Source organism: Castor canadensis, chromosome 5 (genome assembly GCF_047511655.1).
Source record: "Castor canadensis chromosome 5, mCasCan1.hap1v2, whole genome shotgun sequence".
Lineage (NCBI taxonomy): Eukaryota > Metazoa > Chordata > Mammalia > Rodentia > Castoridae > Castor > Castor canadensis.
The window spans coordinates 173,650,222-173,675,421 of NC_133390.1; the positions used below are offsets into that span (position 1 = coordinate 173,650,222).

At 46.2% G+C, this 25,200-nt stretch overlaps 1 protein-coding gene across 1 annotated transcript in view; it reads right to left on the bottom strand.

The window, feature by feature from the left end:
- Znf217 (zinc finger protein 217) overlaps window positions 1-25,200 on the bottom strand; it is a 57,983-nt gene that overhangs the window by 4,988 nt on the left and 27,795 nt on the right. The window lies entirely within an intron of this gene.

Consider the following 25,200-nt stretch of genomic DNA (forward strand, 5'->3'; position numbering starts at 1 on the left):
AAATTGGAAAGTCTAGATGAAATAGATAAATTTTTAGACAAATTTAACTTACCAAAATTGAACCTAGGGGATATAAACAACTTAAACAGATCTATAATGAGCAAAAAGATAGAAGTAGTAATAATCTCCCCCAAAAAAGAAAAGCCTGGGATGAGATGGACTTAGTGCTAAATTCTACCAAACCTTAAAGAAATACTAAACACCAATGCTCCTCAAACTATTCTACAAAATGGAAAAGAAGAAGGGACACTTCCAAACTCAGTCTAAAAAGCATTACTCTAATACTAAAACTGGATGAGTTCCCCCTGCAGAAAAAGAAAAACTAGAACAATATACTTGATGAAAATAGGTGCAAAAACCCTCAATAAAATACCTGCAAAACAAATTCAGTAATACTTTAAGCAATCATACTTCATGATTTCATAAAGACACCTGCACACCCATGTTTGTCACTGCACTACTCACACAGCCAGGTTATGGAATCAGCCAAGGTACCCATCACCAGACAAATGGATAAAGAAAATGTGGTACATATGCACTCCGGAGTTTGGCTTAGTATTACTGGAGAATGAAATTATATCATTTGTAGGAAAATGGTTGGAACAGAGATCATGATGTTAAGTGAAATAAGCCAGTCTCACAGTGACAAGTATACGTGCTTTCTCTCACATGTGGAATCTGGAGGGGGCAGGTGGGGTGTAGAGTAGGAAGACATGAAAGTAAATTGACTGCTAGGGAACAAGGAAGGGTAAAAGGGGATGGAGGGAGTAAGGAGGAGTAATGGCAGGGCGAATGTAATCAAAGTACATTGTATGCACATTATGCATAATAAAACTCCTCACTTGTATAATTAATACATGCTAATAATGAAACCTGCAGCTCAGTAGAACAATATGGAATGCAGATATTAGTCTGCAAGCTGATGGTATATGGTTATCATTATTATCTTATTCTATCGTGGCTATGAGTGCAAGTTTTGGCATCAGACCTAAGTCTGTTTGACCTTGACCTTGGGCAACATATGCAAACTCCTCCCAGTGCAAACTCCTCGCAGTTTTGCACTACTTCTTTACAGAACGAGGACACTAATACTGCTTATTCTTATCCCTGGGGAGCATTGGTTGGTCCACCCAAAAACCTGAAAGTGGGGTAAGCTGGTTCCCTAAAGAAAAGGCAAATATGGCCCCAGGATAAAGAAGGAAACTAGACAAGTACAACCCACAAAGGCCCCTTTGGGCATTTTGAGTGGAGCGATGCCTACAAATCCTTTGACAATGTTTGCGGTTGGTATATAACACACTTCCCTGTTTGTCCTAAGAAATGGCCGATTAAGTCCTCAGTGCCTATTAAATGACTGAGTGGGTTTTTGTAGGTTAAAATGAAGGCGAGGCAGAGAATCAGGGAGGCAGGGAGGAGAAAACAGTACCATACTCAGAAACCAGCGCTCTAGACAAAGATGAGCCTTAAGTTCCCTAAACTGCCACGAGAATTGACAAAAATGTATGAGAGTTTTGGAAATTCATCAGCTGGAGAGTAGAGACTTCAAAGCAGCTTGCTTAGATATCAAAGAGGCTGGGATTCTCTAACTGATGTCCATGCTATAATTATAAGATGGAGCATACCTTCCAAGTTATTTCCATCACCACACCCAGCAGAGAGTGAGCAAATCCCCAAGTGACAGTCTCCAATCAGAATCCCTGCTGGTCAAGACTTCAAACTGTAAAGATTTGGATCTGATGAGGGTGAAGGGGAAAGAAAATTGAAGGGCCACAGACCTCGAGAAATCAAAGAAGCTGATGAGATTCCAGATGGATGACTTCAAGCTTTAGAAAAGTTTAAGTCACTAAGTTTGTAGACAAAAATTTACTTTGAAGGGAGTTTATTCACTTTTCACAATGATTTTATGGGTGTCTGAGTGTCTTTAATGAATGTTTCAGATTTATTAAAAGCTCTTAAAGAATAATAAAGTGAACACCTATGTTCCTACTATTCAGTTAAAAAACAATAAAGAAAAACCCTTATATCGTTAACAAATTTATGAAATGATTCGAGTCTTCAAGCAGTGTGCATGCATAGCTGTGATAAAGAAAAAATTATAAACAAGTAATCAAAAAATAAAACTAAGAGCAATAGAAATAATTTTAATAAGTTTCTACAGTCATATCTTAGGTACTCGTAATGGATTATGTTTTTAAGCAGCTGTTTTCTTTAATCAATAAATAATTACATCCAATTTTTTTAAAAACAGACCTTTCTCTGATCATCTCTGGTTATATTTCCCTCTTCCTCCCCTAAAATAACTGCTATCCTGAATTCCTATCTTTATTTTTTAGACCTGTAGAACTTATAGTACTGTGCCTGTTTTCTAAACTTTACACCAAGGGCATCATTCTGTATTTGCCATTCTGCAACTTCCTCTATTGTTTCTTCTCCTCCACCTTCTTTTTCTTTTTCTTTCTTTCTTTCTTTTTTATTTTTTTTTATTGAGACAGTATCCTACTCTGTAGCCTAGAGTGGCCTCAACTTTAAAATCCTCCTGCCTCCACCTCGCTCAGGCTGGAATTACAGGTAAGCTCTATCATGCTTGGCTACAACTTACTCTTCTTACTGGACGTCAGTGTTTGTGATGCACTTCTACTGATTAGCACAGCCTTTCCACAGCGTGTCCATTCCGTTCCATTAGTACAGCAAAGTGCTCATATTCAGTCTCCTAAAGTTGAGCCTGTCTGGGTCTTTCCAACATTTCACTCCACAGACACTCTTGTAGTTGACTGTCCACATGTATAGTTTTCTTTTTCTTTTTTTTTTTCCTGGTTTTTTTGTTTGTTTGGTTTGGTTTGGGGCGGTATGGGGGTGGGGGGTTGAACTCAGAGCCTCACACTTGCCAGGCAGGTGTTCTACAAATCACGTGGTCAGGGTGGGAATGCGGCTCAGTGCAGAGCATCTGCCTGGCATGTGTAAGGCCCTGGGCTCACCTCCAGCCCTGGAAATCATACTGCACACACCCACTGACCCAGAAATGCTGCTCTCAGCTCCCACAGAGAATACGCTGATCTGCCTACAAGGAGGGGAAGCCAGGAACACCACGTGCGTGGAAGAACAGTTGCCTGTTATGGACAGGAGAACTGGCTGGGTCCACGGGGCTGCTTCTAAACGTGGAATGATCTGTGGGTATGAATATGAACCCTTCCCCTGTACAAATGTTCAAGGGGAAGAAGAAACAAACTACAGGTGGAAAGTACGAAGAGAAGGGAGCTAGTAGCTTTTTTAAAAGCACTCGCATCTAGTAACACCTGACACAGCAGGATCCACTTGGAGCTGAGTGGGAGTGACCTCTGGGAGGGAATGGGAAGGAGCTTAGGGGGTTGTCGTCTTCAGTATTGGAGTAATGTCCCAGACTCTTCGTGCTTTCTTGGGAAATGTTTGCAGAGGAGGGGATGAGCTGAGGCTGAGTTGAAAGGAAGACCACCAGACAATGATTCATAATCTCCAGCGCTCAGAACTCATTGGGAAAAAGGCGCAATTTGCACATCTCGATGGAACCGTGCCTTCAAGGGACTCACTAACAGTCATCGGGGATCAGGAACCTCTGGCTTAAAACGCCCACAATGGCTATGAGTTCTTTGCTGCTTCTGCTGTGGGATCTGATTCCACTCCCCTTCAACCTGGACCAGCCGTAGTGTTTGACTTGTCAACAGAATGTGACTGCAGAGGTGTTCCAGGGCTCCAAGGAGAGTCTGAGAGGCCCCCTGTGTGCTTTGCCTGGGGACCCCTTGGGATGATCCCTCTGGGAAAGAAACATTCATGATAGGAGTCTGCATCACCGTGCTGGAAAGGCCACATGTCACAGGGAGTCCCAGCTGAGCCCAGCCTTACAGCCATCGAGCCAAGGCACAGACACGAGGGAAGCCACCTGGCACTTTCTGGACCAGCCCATCGCCAGATTCAAGTGACTTCAGCAACACCGGGAGCAGCAGAAAAGATCTCTAAAGTCCAGGGTTACAAAATCAAGAGATCAAACAACTTGTAGGGCTTATATTAATTATATATACTATAATAGCTTGCAATCATTTATAATAGGTTGCAGTTTTAAGTCACTAAGCTCTATGGTGGTCTATCACCTGGCAGTAACCGAAACAGGAAGGAACCAAACCTGCGATCTGGGGGAAGGTGGGACTCCACCCGTTCAAAGTCCGGGGAGAAGTGCCTCTCTCTGCAGACCGCCTGTCTTAAGTGTGTCCTAGCGTTCTGCTAAGAAAATTAACTTCCACTGCTCCTTCCTCCTTCCTTTCCTCCCTCCAACCTTCCCTTCCTCCCTCTCTCTCTTCCTCCCTTCCTCCTTTCCTCCCTCCCTTCCTTCCTTCCTTTCTCTCTTCCTCCCTGTTTTCTTTTCATCCTTATTCCTTCCCTTCCTCCCTCCCTTCCTCCCTCCCTCTTTTTCTTCCTCCCTTCCTTCCTCCTGTCCTTTCTTTCTCCCTTCCTCCCTCTCTCCCTCTCTTTCTTCCTCCCTCAAACATTAACTGAGCACCTACTAAGTAAGAATAAAGCCTGGGCTGCACTCCAGGGAACCACACCTCAGTTAGATATGGTTCCTGTCCTCACACAATCCTACAAGTACTTCCACCTGTTTCTGCAACCATCACCACCATCCATCTCCAGAAGTTTCTTTCCAACTGAAACTCAGCTTCCATTAAACATAAACGTCCTATTCTCCTGCTCCCCTGCTTCCTTTCTTGAGGAATTTGAAGAGTTATTTTTAATAAGAATGAAATCTCCTTTAACATGTATTTCGCTTAGAGCAAAAATGGTCATTTTTGTGTTACTTGCATTTTATCACACATACACACAAATAGCCTGGAGTTTTGGACTCTCAAGAAATCCGAAGGTCCCCTGGGGTCGTGATGCTATGTGCTGCGCTGTGGCTGCCTTTTAGACCAGGCCTCAGGCCCACAGTGGTGGTTGCAGGACTTACAGGCCACGACAGATGCTCTCCTCTGTCTGCTTGCAGGTTTAGGGCTCCTCGCAAGGCCTGTGCGGTCCCATGAGCCCTGCTCTCCCTGGAAGGTACTGGTGCTTCCTGAAGCAGCAAGGCTCGGAAAGGGTTAGTGTGAGCAGAGTCAGGTTGGAGGCCGGGAGGATGGCGGGGCCCAGCCTCTGGTCCTCTTCTAATTACGATGATTGCTGTTGCCCAGTGATTAGCTGGGCTCTGCTGCTGGCATTCAACAGTCATTTATCAAACCCCGAAACCCCTTCTTCAACTGAAAAGTGTGACCCCAGGCCTGCGCTAGGGCAAACAGAAGCCACTCAAGCCACCCCTTGTCAGTGCGGAGGCCAGGGTTCCTGGCCTGCTCAGACATCCTGACAGTGGAAGCAAGGCCAGCATCTGTGTGAGGACGTGCCTGTCACTGGAGTGTGTGTGTGAGAGAGAGAGACTGTGTTAAAAGAGTCTTAGAATTCAGACAGAAAAGGCCCTGGGCACCTAGCACACAGACAGACCTGAGGAAGGAAAGAAAAACCAACTGCTCTTTCTTTCTTCTTTTAGTTGGGACTGGCGTTTGATCTCAGGGCTTCACGCTTGCCAGGCAGGCGCTCCACCACTTGAGCCATGCCTCCAGCCCTTTTTGCTCTGGTTATTTTGGAGGTAGGATCTTGCTGTTTGCCAGGCAGCCTGGACCTGGATCCTCCTCTTTTAGCTCCCCAACATCACTGGGATGGCAGGCCTATGCCACCACGCCCAGCTTTTTCTGTTCAAATGGGGTCTCACAGACTTTTTTGCCCAGGCTGTCCTGATCTCAGCCCTCCAAGTAGCCGGGATTACAGGCGTGACCCTGCACCTGCTCTCTTTCTTTTTAATTTCTTTCAAGTCCCTTTGTGTTATTTTTCTAGGGCTTCTATACCAATCACCACAAGCTGGAAGACTTAAAACAATAGAACTTCTTTTTCTCATCGCTTTGGAGGAACAAAGGCCAAATATAAAGTGTCCTCAGGGCTGTACTTCCTCCAGAGTTCTTGGGAGGGTCCTCCTGTCTTCTCCAGCTTCTGGTGCCTCCTTTGGCTTGTGGCACGGCCACTCCAGCCTCTGCCTGTATTCCCTGTGTCTCCAGTCATCTGTTCTTCTGCACTCATCCAGGTGGATCTCTTCCTGGGATCTTTACTAAATTGCATCAGCAAAGGTTCCCTTCAAATAAGTTCACATTCAGAGGTTCCAGGGGACACACAGTGCAACCCATGGAGTTTGTCAGCTCCATCCTTCCCAGGTCTCCTGCCCCTCCTGGAACTATGCATGTAGGAGAGGTAGGCTGGGAGAACCTGCTTCTCAGCCAGCAAAACACCGAGGCTGCCCAAGGTGGCCCATCTGCCAGGCTCCTCTAGAGCAGCCACACACACCATGTCCCAAAGACCGAAGTGCACAGCTCCATCAGCCCTGCAAGCAGTAATCTCCCATGGCTACATATGAGAGCATGTAGTTTGGGTTCAAATCCCCAGTTGGGCACTTCCTAGCTGTGCAACTCTGGGTGACTTACTTAACCTCTCTGTTTACAATCTCCTCATCAAAAAAAAACTAGGGATAATAGTAAAAGTTGTCTCTGATGATTACTATAAGGACTGAATGAACTGATGTATGCCAGGCACACAGCAAATTCTCTGTGTATCTATTACTTTCATCATCACTACCACCACCACAGCTATCATCTGAGCAGTTTGCAAGAGTGATTTGTCCTACATGTGTTTTGTTTTGTTTCTTTTTTTTTAAATTTGAACCAATACTTTTTTTTTTGACAGTACTGGGGTTTAAACTCAGGGCTTCACGCTTGCTAGACAGGCTCTCTACCACTTGAGCCAAACCTTCATTCCTGAGCCATTATTTTTTATGAAAGGAGATTTCATATTAAAACATAAACTACAGGTTTCTTTTTTAAAAATAAAATCTGGGGGAATATGGCCGATGGGCTTCATAAACATATACAAAATAGAACAATGAAACATCCTCAATTGCTTTGATTGGGGTAGTGAGGGAGCTGTGGCAGGAGGGAGAGATGGAGGGACCAGCTAACCAATGTACACTGTAAGCCTATTCGAAGTTGTCATGAGGAATTCCCCCTATACAATGAATGTATCCTAATTTTTTAAATGTTTAAAAAAAAAAAAACAACTGGGACTGGAGTTGTGGCTCAAGCAGTGAAGCGCCTGCCTAGCAAGCATGAAGCCCTGAGATCAAATCCCAGTGCCACAAAAAAACCTGAAGACCTGGCAACGCTGGACTTGCCTTCCCACCTGGCCACCACCGATGACAGCAAAGTAGTCACAGCTACACTGAAGGAGGTCTTCGTGTCCTGCCCATCTGTGCCTCACACCTGAGCCACCTCACTGGTCAGTTACCTGCCTGAGCCCTATAACGTCGCTGGAATTTGCCATCTCTGCTCCAGTCCATCGCGTCACTTCCACAGCAAGAAAACGGGTGCCCAGATAGGCTGTGTGGTCCACCCCAAAGTCACACAGCAAGGTGTGACAGCTCTGGGAGTGACAGCCAGGCCATTCCACTCCCAGCTCCCTGTTGCCCACACTCTCTCTAAGTTCTGGCTGAGCTGGCTTGATGTATCCAGGTGACAGAAATAAAAAGAAAACTGGAGCTTTGTCTTCCTGCTTCACAGAGAACGTCAAGTGCTTCTCTAGGCGTAAAGAGGGGGTCTTAGAGTCCCTCCCCACCCCCCGCCACTGATCCCGTGGGACATTGTGCAATGTCTGAAGACATGTCTGTCTGTCACTTTGCAGGGGTATCATGGCATCTTGTGCTCATTGGCCAGGGCTGGATCTGGTCATCCTGCAATGCAGGATGCCACCATGGCAGAGAAGGATCCCGGCCCAGCCGCCATCGGCACCGAGACTGATAACGCCACCTGGACCCCTGCTTCTCAGACCGTGGCCATGGGCCAGCAGCACTAGCAAGAAATGCAAAGTCCCAACCCACCGAACCAGACACTGTATGTCACCCCTAACCCCGAAACCTGCGGGCGTGTCCTGTGGGACGCAAGCCTTATAAACAGTGTTTCTCAATCCCGCTGATGCCAGGCCACACGTCCAGTGACCTAAGGTCTCAGGGGTCCTATGAGACCTTAGGGGTCCTATGAGGTCACTACTTTTCAGCTTTCCAGGTGGTTTCTGGCTGCATTTGTCAGGAAGATGAGACATATTTGGTCGAAAAGGCCCTGTATGGGGGCAGGGGGGAGAAGTGAACCAAGCCTTGTATGCACATATGAATAATAAAAGAAAAATGAAAAAAGAAAAAAAAATAATAAAATAAAATAAAGAAAAGGCCCTGTAAAATTAAATTCATCATCCATGGAACAATCAGGAAGTTGCAAGCCAAATTTTGATTTCTACCTTCTCTTTAAAAACAGAAAATTGTGAAACTCAGCAGCACTGAGCTCACACCCTATGTGGCAAACCACCTGCCAGAGCTGTTTGCTGCCTTTCGGCTGTGGAACACATCGTCTCTCCAGCACGCCGCAGTCCCCACTACTCCCTTCTGTCTCTGTGATCTGGAGACCCATTTTTTCATCACTCCAGCTCATATGATTGTTGTGAGAAGAATAGAGAATTGTTTCTCTGTGCAAATCCAGCATGAAAATGAAAGATGGCCAGAAAGGGCATAAGGGTCTTCCTGACAGGCCCAGCCCCTTCACTTCCCTGCCTGGCTCCTGGTAGTACTAGAGTTGATGGTTTATAGATCAGTAAAACCAAAGTCAGAAAAATTGCAGGCACTCTGCTCTCTACCCTGCCTCACTTCTCTCTCAAGGCAGTGACCAACAGAGATGGCTGTCTGTTTCTTTGGGGGTGGGGGGCAAGGGGAGGAGATAATTGGGGAGAAGCAGGTATTTTAAAACATCTGTTCAGCTGGTTGGTGGCTTCTTGTGCACTCCCTGAATCGTAGTCTGGACCTGAGATGGCAGGTGTGTGCCGTGCAGGAAGGCTGCAGAATTCCCGGTGTTACTCTTCCGCTCAGGGCTTTCAAATGGCCTCACAATCCCAATGCACTTTCAGGCTGGACCTGTCCAAATGACAGAAGTTGGTCCAAGCCCCCTGGGCAGCCTAGGGCCCGCAAAGCTGTGCTTGGAAGAATTTTTAAATTGCAAAAAACACAGAATTGCAGGCAAAATCAGTTCTCTGTAAATAAATGTATTAAAATATTTATAAAGCAAATTTGAGATATTGTACTGTATGTGCTTTTCTATTGGTATATTAACAAGATCTAGAGCAGAACTTAATAATGACCAGAATTCTAAAGTAACAACAAGGTGAATAGAATTCCTAGATATCCATTACTACTGCCACATGGCAGGAGAACATCCATGGCTTCTGATGGTGACAAAGTCACAGATACTTCTGCCACTACATGGTTTGTTCAACTTTCATAAACAAGGAAATGCTGAGTTAGAGTTCAAATTTAGTGAAGTAACTGTAATTTTTTTTCTATGCAAGTTCATAGACTTCGTAAATTCTAATCCTTGGGTGAAGAATCTCATGGGGGAGGCAGATAGACAGAAAGCATACAGTGTGATTAAGGGCTGAGATCAGGAAAGTAACGCACAGAGAGGCACCGCAGAGGGTTTCAAATATGTCTGCAATGCTCTCACCAAGGAGTAAGGATGTAAGCAGAGCACTGGTGGCTCACCCCTGTAATCCTAGCTAGTCAGGAGGCAGAGATCAGGAAGATGGTGGTTTGATGCCAGCCCAGGCAAATGGTTCTTGAGACCTTATCTCAAAAATACCCAACTCAAAAATGGGCTGCTGGAGTGGCACAAGCAGTCAGAGCACCTGCCTAGCAACTGTGAGGCTCTGAGTTCAAACCCCACTACTGCAAAACAACAACAACAACAAAAAGAAATAGGATGTAGGCTGGAGCTGCAGCTCAGTAGTAGAGTGCTTGCTTGCATGCACAATTCCTGGGATTTGATTTCCAATGTCCCCCACCAAAAAAGAAAAAAGTAGAATATAATTTCTGTCTAATCCACCTCCCTCTGTCACTTGTCTCCACTCACTCTCAGAATTCAGCCACCATGCTGTGAGGAAGTTCAGGCCACATGGAGAGCTCATGTGTTGCTCCTCCAGCAGAGAAGTGAGAGCCTGTATGACAGCCAGCATCAATCATCAGAAGTATGAACATGGAATCTCTGAAGGGACTCTATCCCTAGTCATCAGAAGTATGAATGTGAAGTCTTTTTTTTTTTTTGGGGGAGGTACTGGGGTTTGAACTCAGGGCCTCATGCCTACTAGGCAAGCATTCTACCATTTCAGCCAGTCCACCAGCCCAATGTGGAAGTCTCTGAAGGGACTCCAGCACTAATCACTGCAGCTGCCTAAGGAGCCCTGACAACCGCCCAGCTGAGCCCTGCCGACTGCAGAATGGTCAGATAGAGTAGTAACAAATGACTACTCTAGTAATTACTCTAGTAATTATTTTATGCTAAACCCAGATTAGAGAGAAGATAAATCCTACTAGAAGAGCTGACACGGGACTAAGATTGAAGGCGGAGTGTGACGTGGACAAACTAAGGCAGGAGAAACTTCTGACACAAATGTGCGTCAGTGTGCGACAGCAATTCTGGCAGCCTGTTGCCCCAGATGTCATAGAACAGTATCCATACAGTGGATGTTCTAACCCATCACCTCCAGAAACCCAAGAATGTCAAGACATGCAAATATTTCCATGCCTGACTTCAATTCCATGCATCTTGGTCTCAGATGCTACACACGTTTCTTTCGTCTGATCTCGAGTTCCAGTTTTTGGTCTGAAAATACAGTCACGCACAAATGTGGAAGCCATCTTCCCTTCTACATCTGAAGAATCCTAGGCTTAGTTTGCCATGAAAGACAGAGCCATCATCTCTCCTTCTTGCTGTGTGACGAAGCACGACATTAATGACTCATTAAAAATAAACATGTGTCACCATATCTCTGTTGTGTGATTTTCACTTCCACCCAGGAACACTCGCCAGCCTCCTGCTTTCTCATCCCCTCTGCAGCCTGATATTCTAGGACCAACAGTGCTTTCCTTTTGAAGAAAAGTTGCCTCCTTCCAAGCCACATTGTTTCTCTTTTAAATTCAAGCCCCCTGGAAGAGAAATGAGGACATTTAATTCTAGCCGCATGGCATAAATGAGGGTGTCTAGTTTATCTCCTCCTATGGAGAAGAGATTGGACAGTGAGTAGATCCCTGGAACCTTTGTAAGGAAGGGAATGATGGGGGAAATGCAAGGAAATCGTGTGTTCTTTGACTGCCCCACACTTACTCCTCCTCTTTTGATAATGGCATCCGGATTTCCTTTAGAGATGTGGTGTAGGTGTGGCTCATTCCTCCACCCAGCTGCAAAGATGAGCAATCTGACCTGACCAATCAGAGACCAGCATTTCCCTGGGTACTATGATTGGTTCAGTGATTAGTACTGGATCCAAACAGCCAATGAGAATCTTCCCTGGGACTTTGAGAAGAACCAGAGAGAAAGAAGGCAGGAAGCATTTTCGTTTTTTCTGTCTGACAGCCCTCTCAGCAGAGTCGTAGCAGGCACTCAGGAGCAGGAGCTGGCCAGGGGCAGGTGAGAAGCCCGGGCTGGGGAGAGGCTGCATGGCTCACCATCAGACAGGGCCCGTTAGTGTGGATCAGACCCTGAGAACTCAGGGCCTTAGTTCAGATCTGACTCCCTGTGCTTTTGTAAATAAAGCAAGTGTACAAGCAATGTCTGCCTTTTTGCATGACAGTGCTGGAGTTGAGCAGCTGGAACAGAGACACTCAGGTCCACTGCCCAGCCATGTCCACCACTGGACCCTTTATGAAACAAGCATGCCAACCCTGTTGCAAGCCATGGAGAATTTGTGTTTGGAGATGTAAATTAAGGTGTAGAAGATTCTTGTTAGGTGAGTCTTATTATAGCCACGAGCCGTCACCCTCTTCTTTTCTTCTTTGGCCAGTGTAGGTGTGGGTAGCTGCATTTTGTGACGGGTTTGATTGCCACCAACTCTTTGAAAGCATCACTACTCTGGGTGGGACTGTAAATGGGGATTTTTCAGCTAAGCAGCCAGTCTTTACCCAGCTACTCATCCCCAGGACTGCCAAACCAAGGCAAAGAGTGAGAAAGACTCCAGTTCTCTCAGGGCATCCTGGATCCAGGAGCTTCACTGAATGGAGGCTTGAGAAGGTAGTGATATGAACTGGGAAAAGCCATGCACTTTTCTAGAAACTTCCAAAAGGCCAAAATTAGTTCAGAGAGGGAGAATTGAAAATTAGAAGAACCTGATTGAAAACTAGAACCATCTGTAAAACCAAGAGTCAACCTCTAATGCTTTTCTATCTTGATGAATAGTCTTTTTTTTTTTTTTTAATAATAGCAGCTCCCTTTTGTTGAGTGTTTCTGCATGGCAGGCTCCTGATAACTTAGTTGATGAATCCTTGGAGCCAATGGTGTGAGGCTGGTACTCACATTATCCTCATCTTACACGCGTGCAGCCCGAGACTCACACAGGTTAAGTAACACAACCAAGGCAGCACCGTCAGGAAGAAGCAGTGTGGGAACCTGACCGGAGGCCCCACGGCCACTGATCCCCCACACTACCCTGGAGCTTTCACTCCAGTTGGGGTCAAGGTACAGAGTGTCATCTTCTTGCTTATCAGTCACTTTTAAAACCTCTCCTTTGCCAGGAGCCAGTGGCTCACGCCTATAATTGTAGTTACTTGGGAGACTGAGATCAGGTGGATGGCAGTTCAAGGCCAGCCTAAGCAAATAGTACACAAGACGCCATCTGCAGAATAACCAGAGCAAAATGGACTGGAGGAGTGGCTCAAGCAGTGGAGTGCCTGCCTTGCAAGCGCAAAGCCCTGAGTTCAAACCCCAATCCCACCAAAAAAACAAAACAACAACAACAACAAAAAACTCTCTTATATTTCTTGTTTTTTCACCAACCTAGTATTGAAGACCTAACAGTCTGTAACCCTAGGGCTACAAAGATGAGTGAAGCCCATACTATGCAGATGCCTGAATGAAAAAAAATTATGCATTTAATTTAAAGTTTTATTTCTGCCAGTAAATTTTGTTGGGATGCTCAAACTCACAATCCTCCTGCCTCCCCTCCTTAGTGGGATTACAGGTGTGAACCACCACACCCAGCCCTGTGGTTGCTTTTTCATTCAGGAAATCCATCTCTTCTTCCACAAGAGCCTCAGGACTGGGGAGAGAAGCAAGGTCAGACAACCCTGTGGCTAGGAGGAGCTTTCTGGGTCTGGATTCAAGTCTTTGTGCCCTGCCCTTCCCAACCGTGCCGGGATTCCAGAAACTCTTCCAGGTGTGGTTTCCTCCACTGTAAAACAAGGATGGCAAACAGCTCCTATCTGGAAAGGCAGTTGTAAGAACCACAGGCGAGGATTGGTGGCCGTGGTGGTGCTCAGTGCACATGGGCCACCCTCTGGTCCATGGAAATCTGTAGTGTGTTAGAGGAAACGGGTGTCGGTTGTTGTCTGTCTGTCTGTCGTCCTCATTTCCTTAGCAAAATTCTCTCAAGCAGAAAGAATTGACACCTTCAGAACATGACCTCCCACCACCCATGAGCCTCTTTAATCTCTGATTATGCTGTACCGACCGACCGACCCACCAACCGACAGACTGACCAACCGTCCAGTCCCCTTTCTGGGAAATGAGTCGAGAGCAGTGAATGCTGGTTGTCTTTTGAATGCCCTTCCTTATCTGGCAAAATCAAAACGGGGTAACCCTCTAATGAGACTGTTTTTTAATAAATTCCAAAAACCTGGGGACCACTGCCCCCTAAAATTGAAGGTCTCCCCGGCCTCTTGCATCCATCCTCTTCTGAGATGGTCCTATAATGCAGTTACCGGGCAGGCAGGAAAAGAAGACTTGTTACTCTTCGAAGAGTAAGTGGGCCTTTCCCTCCGGCATCCTCCGTCCTTGTCTGTGACCGTGACCTTGACCTTGACCTCGGGCAGCCCCGCCCCGCCCTTCTCCTCCGCACTGTTGAGGGGCTGCGAACCCCCAACCCACATCACCCGGTGCGTAGGTCGGAATCCTTCCTTTGGTGGTAGGGCTGGTGCTGGTCTGCTTTATATTTGCTTACCCAGAGTGCTAGAGTTGCTGATTAATTTCCTAAATTGGCCTAGAAATCCAGGAGCCAGCTGCTCTACGCTGCTCTCGCCGCTTTTGTTTGCAAATTGCAACCAATTCCTAGTCTTAGCTAATGCTGCCCCCTCGTGGCCAGAAGCTGCATTGCCCGCGCCGGGAAGGAGGGGTCGCTTTCTGCTTTCTGATACTCTATGTAAGGAAGTCATTGTAACCGGCCTCCTTCAATAAAAATTGGGTGTTTCTAAGTGTGTCTGGGTTCCAAGTGCTGCAGACTCACCAGAGAGAAGTTACCCCATGACTAGAAACTGCTCTAACGTGGGTGTTTATCCAGACTCCACTGCTGAGGCAGCACCCCCAAGTCCACGCCTGTTTCCTAATTAGTAAAATGGAAACATTGGCCCCACACAAGTTGTAAGATTGAGATAGAAGGGGGTGTAATGGTGCCCATTTATAATCCCAGCACTCAGGAGGCTGAGACAGGAGGACCACAAGTTCAAGGCCAGTCTCAGTTATATAGTAAAAAGAAAGAGAAGATGGGAGGAAGAGAGGGAGGGAGGAAGAAAGGGAAGAAGGAGAGAAGGAAGGAGAAATGTTTTATCATCTTGTTAGTATAAAGATGCATGTAATTCAGGCTTAATTTATTATTATGCTTTTTTTTTTTTCAGTACTGGGTGTGAGCTCAGGACCTTGTACTTGCTAGGCAGGCACTCTGCCACTTGAACCATTTGCCCCCAGCCCTGTATTCTGTTTTAGCATTTTATTTTTGTGGTGCTGGGGATCTAACCCACGGCTTTGCAAATGCTAAGCATGCATTCTACCATTGAGCTACCTCCCCGGCCCCATTATTATATCTTCATTACTATTCACCTTTCCCTTCTGATTTGAATGGGAATTAAGCTTCAAACATTTCATGTTCCCTGCAATGACCGTGGGCGGAAGGCAGGATGTTCCCAAGCCTGGTGGAACATCAGAACCTTTTCTTGCGTCCCAGGGTCCCAGCCACAATCCCCTCTTGCTTGCAGTTATGATGCCTCACTAACCTCTGCACTGTGACAGTTTCTTGGCCTTTCCTGACCTGCGCACTAGTCAGTATTTTGCAGAATGTCCTCAGTCTGGGTTTTCCCATTGTTTTTCATGATTAGAGCAGAGTTGTGGGCTAGGGGACCTCTACAACAGAGGTGAGAGTCTTGTCGTTAAGTCATGGCAGCAAGACCATGACAGCCACATGGCCAACCCTGCCTAACCAGGGGACCAAGGTGCACAAGCCTGTGAAATAACTGGAAACACTGTCATTCTACATCACTTCAGCAGATATTTTATTAAGCATCCACCTACGACAGGGTTTCAGATGGCTTAGCACTCAGGCATCTGGGAAACAGGTTGAGTGTCTAAGCAGCTTTGCCCAATGTGGTTCAGCTTGTAGTTGGCTGAACTACAAGTAGTGTGTGAGTTGTGATTTCTTTGCCTTTTGCACCACTGAGTCCAAATAGCAAAACAGACGAAAACTCACTGAGCTATTTTAAGCCCCAACCATGAGCCAGGACCTGTGTCAGTGGTGATGAAGGTGTTCGATCTTGAGAAGGACAAAGGAAGGAACTGTACCTTCTTCCCTTGCTCAGATGAGGGAAGGGGATGTTGAGTGGGAAGGAATGTAGCCAAGGTGCTGGAGCAGAGTGTGGCCTGTTGGCCTCCAGGGCCTGAGCTGTCTTCATCACTGTACCGCACATAATTTCGTTAAAAAAAAGAGTCATTTCCTTGAGGCAGTTCTCACACATCGAGGGGTATAGCCCTGAGCCTTTAGCACATTTACAATTTTGTGCGACCACCATTTCTATCACATCCCAAGACATTTCTCCTCTCCCAAGAGGAAGCTTCACATCCACCTGCTCTCACTTCTCATCATCCCCCTCCAGACCCAGTAGTCACTAATTGACTGTCTGACTCCCTTCCTTTGTCTTTTCTGGATAATTTGTATGAATGGAATCAGACCATATGGGTCTTTTTTCTTCTGTTTAAATAAATTTAATTCTTGCACCTTTGCTCTGTTTAGATTATGTACCTTTTGTTCAGTTATGAGATCAGTCTTTACAGGATGGCAGGTCTTTGGCTAGTTTCATGGATGGACTAGAAAAGGAGGAATGTAAAACTTCAAGAAACATAGGTTCAGAGCCAGGTACGTTCATCCACGGAGCCTAAACTCACTAATCTATTCAAGACAACCTCAGAGAAAGCACAGGGTCTGCTAACTGATTTATAGGGTTTCCTCATTCAAATAAAAGTAGATAGACGAACTCACCTAGCAACTAGCTGAAACACAAAGGAGACATTCCACCGGGCACCACACCTGTAATCCTAGCTACCCAGGAGAGAGATCAGGAGGATCACAGTTCAAAACCAGCCCTAGGAAAACAGTTCACAGGACTCTATATTGAAAATACCCAACACAAAAAGAGAGTTGGTGGAGTGGCTCAATCTGTAGAGCACTTGCCTAGCAAGCACAAGACCCTGCATTCAAACCCCAATGCCACTAAAAAAATAAATAAATAAATCACAGCACATCGCAGTTTCAAGATCAAAGGCATGCATTAAACGTAGCTGGTCCAGTCGAAAGTCGGCACGAGACAATTCTTCCCCAAGCAGAAAGCACAAAGGAAGGTCGGGGGGAGCCTCATCTCGTGATCGGGCTGAAGTTTCTTGGCACTCCTGCACTTGTGAATGTGCTGGGGACACTGGGTGTGGTCACAGTCGGAGAGGATCCCAGAGCAGCCTGGCTAGGAGGGCTTCTCACCACCACCATGGCCTTACTGCACTGCACAGCAAGAGCTCCAGAGTCACCTCCTAGGTCTCCATGCAGGTTTTGTGCACTGTGGCATCCGGGTCACAACCCACATGTCACACAAGTGTTCATGGAGGTGCACACAGTTCTTCCTGTGAAGAACCATCCTGGGCAGCTGGAGCCAAAGCTGCTGCTTCCTTTCACTGTGCTTTGCCCCTGCCCTCTTCCTGGGCCACTGAGTCCTGCACCGACGAGACGGCACCCTAGGGCTGTCTAGGAGTGAACCCAGTGGCACACACCCAGCCCCCCGAACCTGCTCCTACAGTTGTAAAGTTTGGGGTTCTCCACTGGCCTTCACCTGTGTTCATTTCTACAAGTGGGCCAATTCCCGATGAGACTGGAGTGGCTTTGCAGTGGATCTACAGCAGCCACTGCTTCCTGCTTCAGAGGCCTGCTGCTTCACCTGCAATGTCCACAAGCACAGTGTCCTCTGTGGAAATGTGTGCACGACACAACATCTAGACTGTCAGGAAGGTCACGCAAGGAACCAGTCATCTCTCTCCTGCAGGTTCCACCCAGTGACAGCTGTGGCCAGCGCCCCCTCCTCCCACACTGGGGACAGTGTAGGGGTGGGAGAGGCTGTGGCCATGGCTGTAGCTGCCTCAGTGTTGTCCCCGATGTGGCAGTTGTCCCCCACATGTGCTCTTTGTGTCTGGCTTTCATCACTCAGTGTCACGTGTTTGAGGCTCACCCATGTTGGGCAGCCTTGAGTGCTGAGTAAGGTTCCTGGCATGATGGATGAACCCCTCGGTTTTTCAGTCAACAGTGGCGGGCATTTGGCCCATTATGAAAGACGCTGCCATGAATTTTGTTGGACACATTTTTCTTGAATGCCTCATTTTGGTACTTTGGTATATACCCAGGAATGGGATGGCTTGCTCACATGGACCACTGAGTCACATCCTTGTTTTTATTTTACCTTAAAATGTGAAGACCCCCCTGTTTAACATAATACTTTCTTCTGAACTCTTAGTCTAAATAATACTTCCTTACTGTTGAGCCTCCAGTCCCTGGAACTGTGGTTGAATCTGAATAAAAGGATTTCAAGGAAATGAATGGACAATATTTATTGAGACAACTCTTTTTTGAGATGGAGTCTCCCCGTGCTGTTCAGGCTTGCCTTCAACTCTTGGGCTCAAGTGAGCTCTCCATCTCAGCCTCCCGAATTTAGGTGTGTGCCACTGCACCAAGCTTCAGTCAACTCTTTTTTGGAGCAGGGTCTCAATACATAGCCCAGGCTGGCCTCAAACTCACAATCCTGATGGACACCAGTGGCTCATGCCTGTAATCCTAGCTACTCGGGAAGCAGAGATCAGGAGGGTCAAGGTTCGAAGCCAGCCCAGACAAATAGTTCTCAAGCCCCTATCTCCAAAAAACCCATCACAAAAAAAGGGCTGGTGCAGTGGCTCAAGGAGTAAGCCCTGAGTTCAAACCCTAGTACCGCCAAAAAAAAAAAAATAGAACACCACCAACAAAAGAAACCTCACAATCCTTCTTTCTCAGCCTCCTGAGTTCTGGGATTATAGGTGTGCTCCACCATGCCTGGCTTTTAGGTAACTCTTACTGACAAAAACTACTGAGATATGTATGCACTACTCAATGAACTTGGTTTTTATTCATTATAACATTTGATTTGCATATACTTGAAAGATTATTACGTATGTAATTTGTATCCAGGACATATTAAGATTCTATGAGAACCGAATTACAGTCAATGTTTACAGAACTCGTTTATGCAAAGTAGCACAGGCTATATTCTTTTCTTTGTCTGTACTGAGGTTTGAACTCAGGGCCTCACACTTGCTAAGCAGGTGCTCTACCATTTCAATCATGCCCTTGAACCTGTTTTTCTTTCTTTTCCTCTCTCCTCTCTTTCCTTCCTTCTGCATGTGTGTATAGATTACAGAAGACGAAGGGGCTCAGGAAGGCAAAAATGTCTAAGACCCCCAAAAACATGACATGTCCCTGACATTTCACATCCCCAAGCAGCCCCAACTCCCCCTCCCTTCCAACAACCCATGTATGCCAGGCCTGGTGATGGGATCTGGGACACCAAGATCAACAAGGCTCATCAGCTGCAGAACTCAGTCTTGTGGGCAGGAAAATGCCCAAATGCTAAAAACTAAAAACTGCACAGTACAGGAAAGGAGAAGGGATCAGAGCACAATCAACAAGTAGCAATCATGTGATCATAACAACTGATTTTTCAGCACGAGAATCAACCTATGGACAATGTTAAATTTCCAAAACCCACGTCAAATGTCACCAGGCTTGAAGACAAATGACAGCAATGAAGAAGTAGAATAGAGGAGAGGAGAAGAAATGGGTGGGGACACCATTGTCCTTGTTGCACAGGTATGGGGGACAGAGGAAGTGAGAATGCTACTCAAGGTACACAGAAAAATGGCAGTTCGTGTATGCAGGGTGGTACCCACCTGAAAGGCAACTGGAAGCATTTCCCCCACTTTGTGTGGGGTGGAGGGCAGGAATGCTAATGTTCCTCCTAGTAGTGGTTGGCCAGTGCCAACAACAAAATGTTGATCCACCCAAAATGCCAAAAGTGCTCCCTCCAAGACCCTGCAGTAGTCAAACTAACCCATGACGTAATGGGATTAGGGCGCTCAAGAGACAAGAGCTACAACTGTGCTCCTGGTACCAGCAGGAGCTTAGCCAACAGAAGCTACCAGTGGCCTCAGCAGAGGAGCACTAGGCCCGGAGAGGTGTGGCAAGACTCTTTTGTCTTCTGTTACAAATCCTATTTGATGGTTTTAGCTATTTGCAGATATGAGTCTGTACATTTTTATTTAAGTAGCAATTTCAACAGAATGGCAGGCCTGTGGTATTTGGTAACGTAATCACTACTCAGTTACTCAATCAGCTGTGATCTTTCTTCAGCATTTTTAAACGTTTGCTTCTGCCAAGTTGCCCTTGGCTTCCAAGGTATATCCAGCTGGAGCTCCAGAGGAGCTGCACATCTTCAAGGGAAGAAACCCCAAGGGCCTTGACTTCGTTTGAAGCCACATTGCTACAGCCTGATCTCCACAAAGGAGGACCAGCATTCCTGTCTACCCAAAGACAGGTGCTACCGTGTGGACAAGGATGTAAACATAAGCTTCAAGTAAAGATTATTTTTGGAGAATTCCTCATTTTATGGGACTCACGCTACTGCAAACAGCACATAAAAGGAGGGTGTCTAACATGTCTCTAATTCACAGTTTTAGACTGGATTGCCTCTCACCTGCAATCCTAGCTCTTTAGGAGGCTGACATCAGGAAGATGGCAGTTTGAGGCCAGCCGGATTCAAACAAATCAAGAGATCACACCTCCAAAATAACCAGAGCAAAATGGCTCAAGTGATTGAGCACCTGCTTTGCAAGCATAAAGCTCTGAGTTCAAAACCCAGTTCCACCAAAAATATAAAAAAAACAAAATTCCCCATGTCAGCTGGGACCCAAACAGGCTGATGCTCCTTCAGAACATCTGCATGGTAGACAAAGGCAGCCACAAAGCTAGCTGTGACTCCTGATCACTTGTTTTATATGAAGGATCAGGAAAAAAGCAATAGGAAAGTCATTAGAGGGCTCCCTTTTCCAATCTGCTGCTCTTACCTGCTCACCTTCAAAAGCTGATATAAGGGAGAGCTTATGAAAGTTCAAGTCTCAGCATTGATTTTCACCATTACCTTTCTGCTTCTAGTTGGTAAAACCACGAATGTTGTCACTCTGCAACTTGGTACTCTTCAGCATCTTTCTGTCAGTCATAGGACAGTCTCTAAACTCGTGAGGCAACTAACCAGTACCTCTTAAGCCTCTTCAAACCCATCCCAAGACAGGTGCCTGTGGCTCCTAGCTACTCAGGAAGCAGAGATCAGGAGGATCACGGTTCGAAGCCATCCCCAGGCAAATAGGTCCGCAAGACCCTATCTCAAAAAAACCCAACACAGAAACAGGGCCGGCACAGTGACTCAAGCAGTAAGAGTGGCTGCCTTACAAGCGTAAGGCCCTAAATTCAAACACCAGTGCCAACAAAAACAAAAAACAAAAACTCATCCCAAACAGAAAACTCTACTTGGGAGGGTCCCACAACCCATGGGCCTGGTGGTCTGGCTGCCTTCCACCTCCCCTCCCCCAGAAGGTACAACCTTCTAGCTCCTTACACAAGTCTCTTGTTCCCAAAAGCCCTCCAGCACTTCTTGTGAGGCTCAGGTAGATTGACAGCCATGGTCTTCCAGAAATGAAAGTTGAGTTTCATGTGGTGGAGAAGACTCATCAGCCCTGCACAGGATCTCAGCTGCAGGAATGGCCAGCCTCATTCCAAGGAGACATCAAGGACCGTGGGTCCTGGGGTCAGACCCATGCTAAAAGCTTTAACTAAGGCTGACCGCCCACTGCCACCAAAAGCTCCCCATCTCTCACTCAGAGCAAAAACTAAAATTCCTCTGGCAGCCCACCACGGCTCCATTCCTCTCCTCCCAAGCCCCCAGGCCTTCTCAGTGTTCCCCCAGTGGCCTTTGCCTAGGATGTAGCGCCCCAGCGTAACCAGGAGGCTCACTCCCTGACCTCCAGTTGTCCTGTTGGAGCAAGAAGAGTCATATTTGGAGTTGTGGTCCTACCCCCAACCTGAGCTCCTGCTGTTTGCTGAAGTTTGGCATTTCTATAGATTGTGTAACCTTGGACACACTTACCAAATGCACTTCCTTATTGCTGCGTAAGGCCCTCAGTCAATGAGTGACCGAATGAACCAGCATGCTCCACCCTCATGGAGTTCGGATCTGAGTCCCAGCCCTGCCCTCACACCTGTGCCCAGAGCCACTGCACCGATCAAGCCTGTTAACAGCCTTGGTTTAGTTGGCTGTACGTGACGTTAACTGTGCCTGTGTTAAAGGTGTTCTTTGAGTCAGAACTTCAGTACTGCTCTGGGCTTTTTTATTCCCTCATTCTCAAATGTTTAACTGTGCTACTTTTGTCTTTCTTAAATTGAGGTATAATAGACACAAAAGTGCCAAAATCATAATTCCTCAATGAATTTTCACAGAATCAGCATCCGTACCAAGAAACCGACCCATTTGTGGGCTGAGGATGTAGGTCAGTGGTAGAGCACTTGCCTAACATGTGCAAGGCCCTAAGGGGGTTCCATTCCCAGCACCAAAAACAAAAAAAACAAAAAAAAACACCACATGTTATCTCCCTCACTACCAGGCAACCACCAGACAACTCCCCAGCTGGCTGCTGGTAGCACAGGCTAGTTTGTCCTTCACAGAAGTAGAAGCCTACAGAACACACTTCTGTGCCTGGTGTCCATTGCTCAACCATCCTTCAGTTTCTCCACAGTGCTAAACTAGTAATATTACTGTTCATGTAATACCGTATCTCTTTGTAAAAAAAAAAAATCGGGGCGGTGTAAATGTAATGGAGAGGGTGATTATCACAATGAAATCCCTTCGTATTACTATCGTATGCAAACTCAAAAATAAAATTTAAGTGACTCAAGCCTGTGATCCTAGCTACTCTAGAGGCAGAAATCAGGAGAATCAAGGTACAAAGCCACCCAGAGCAAATAGTTCCCAAGACCCTATCTCGAAAAATATCCAACACAAAAAAGGGCTCAAGTGATAGAGCACCTGCCTAGCAAGCATTGAGGCCCTACGTTCAAACCCTAGTACTACCAAAAAGAAAAATTAAAAAAAAAAAAAAAAAAACTGAGCTCAGACGTCACACACCCAGGAAACTGGTAGCATTGAATTCATAACAGGAGTTGAACAGGTCCTGTGACTGCTGTCATGTGCAGCTTTCATTCCCATTTCAGGCTAACTGGCAAGCTTGAGTGCCCGTCCATGTTAGGCCCACAAACTCCTAAGAGACACACTAAGCATGGTCCACTTCCCAGAGTTCTTAATGGACTCATCTTTGAATGAAGTGGGAAGGAAGGAGCAGTGGAAAGCAGGGAGAAGTGATACAGAACAAAGTAGGGGAGACTGCAGGCTCCATCCCAAATCCCGTCCATCTAGAGCCCAGACTAGCATGCCTGTTTCCCTCTAGGGCAATTTTTTTTCACATGGCCCTGTGTCTGCTGTCTGCCTGTGTCCAAATCTCCAAACCAGAAGACAGCAATCCCTGCCCTAACTCAGTTGCAGAACCCAGCACCTGAAGGCAGAGAGGAAAAGGCAGTGGTGACCAGTTTTTTCCTTTTTTTTTAATTAAACTGGGTTTCTAGCATGACTGCAATACCATAACAGCACCTGTGCCACCTATCTCCAGTGTAGTGAACATTATTTCAACAAAGTATATTAACAGTCTCGTATTTCCTGCATGCTTTGATATGACCCAAATTTTCAGTCTTTGAAAACTTGCCCCAAATACCAGCTTTGAACCTCAAAGCTGGTAGGACAAGGAAATGATGGCCTGTTTGCACCAGCGCCATCTGGTGGTGACACTTCAGAGTTAAGGGAAATGTCTGCAGCCCTGAGTGGGTTGGTCCAACAGGGAAAACAACCAAGTGTCCAATTATTGGCATTCTTCAAGAACACACCACTCATGTGACCCGGAAGAGCTGTGTTGAGCTTATCACCTTTCTGATGACCAATCTCATCAAACCCTCAATACTGCTTCAGATAAATTTGCAAAAAATACCCACTCTTTACCCGTGTGTTAAAAACACAGAGCTAGGGCTGAAATGTAGCTCAGTGGGTACAGTGCTTGCCTAACATGCAAAACACAAATGAAATAAAAATGAACCAGCACTTCCATACCTTTGCCTGGCCCTGGGAAGCTGAGCTTACAATTGTGGAAGATGCAGATGAGCCACCACCCTCCCTCCCCACCAGTGCTGGCAGCATTATCTGGCCATGTGATGTGGGGACCCTGGGTTTGCCATCTGCAGAACCAGGGACCACCAACTTTCACCCTTCAAATTAGATTTCCTATTTACATTATTGTTTAGGAGAAAACTGTGCTTTTGTTCTTCAAAAAAATTAATGAAATAGCCCCCAACCTACATGAGCTAGTGCATACTGCATGCCTTTTTATACAAATGGGAATATAAATGTACCTACAGGTATGTCTGCAACCCTCCTACCTCCACCTCCAGAGTAGCTGGGAACCACCATGCCCAGCTCTCAAAAACCGATTTTAAAGAACAATTATGGAAGGCAAAGAACACTGCATGGGAGGATGAAAAGCCAGACCGCTGAACACACCTGGCTTTAGTTTTGACTTGGAAGCTATGTAAATATACAGCATTGAGAGGAAAAAAAAAGTGTATAAAGATGGGAAACAAGTCTTGGCAACAAACGAGGTGGATGGCATACCCACCCATTAATATCAACACTCCACAGTGACCATCGAGGGGAGTTTACCCAGCAGAGACCAGGGTTTCCGGGAGGACTCAATTGCTGGCCTCACCCACAGGGTTCCTGGTACAGTCACTGGGGTAAACCTCATTTCTCTGTGATGATGATTTTGCTGCTCTAGGGCAACAACTTGAAAAACGCTGCTATACACAGAACTCCAAAAGGAAATGTTTATCATGTTAATGACATTGGTTGGCATTGTTTTGTTATATAAAGAACAAAGCAAGTTAAGTCATCAAGAACCCAGGTGTTCAGATAATCAAATATAAAAACCAAAGCAGAAACACCAAAATTTGAATTGGCACTGGTGAGATGTAATTCACTGTAAATTGTCGTCCCCCCCACACACCCAAGGAAAGCATCTACTGCTTTGTTCTCTGTATCAAAAACCACAAGCTCAAACAACTGGGTGGAATGAGTGTGCGCGCGCACACACACACAATCATGTCTAATTTCCAGTTCTTATAAAAGGACCCAGGGTCAATGGAGAAATAATGGCTTGCAGGACTGGGTCAGAACAGTTGTTTGCAACAACAGAAGGCAAAGACATCTATCAACTTTGTCCAGCCAACCATAGGCCAACGGGAAGGCCTCCCACTGGCCAACCAGGAGGTTCTGGACATCAGTGATGCACACAATTGCTTAAAGAATGCATCAAGAGTGAGGCGCCATGTTCAGTTTCAAACTGAACATGGGCAAGTTTAAAATTTACTCCTGGGCCACCTACAGGGGACAGGGGACGTCGTAACATTAGTGATGGGAACAGGAAATCAAGCATTTACCCTATTTTGTTCAAGTTATATTTCAGGGTTAGCCAAATAATCCAGATCAAGTTTTGCCTAGAGACAGGATCTCGTGATGTAGCTTAGGCTGGACTTAAACTTGAGGTCTTC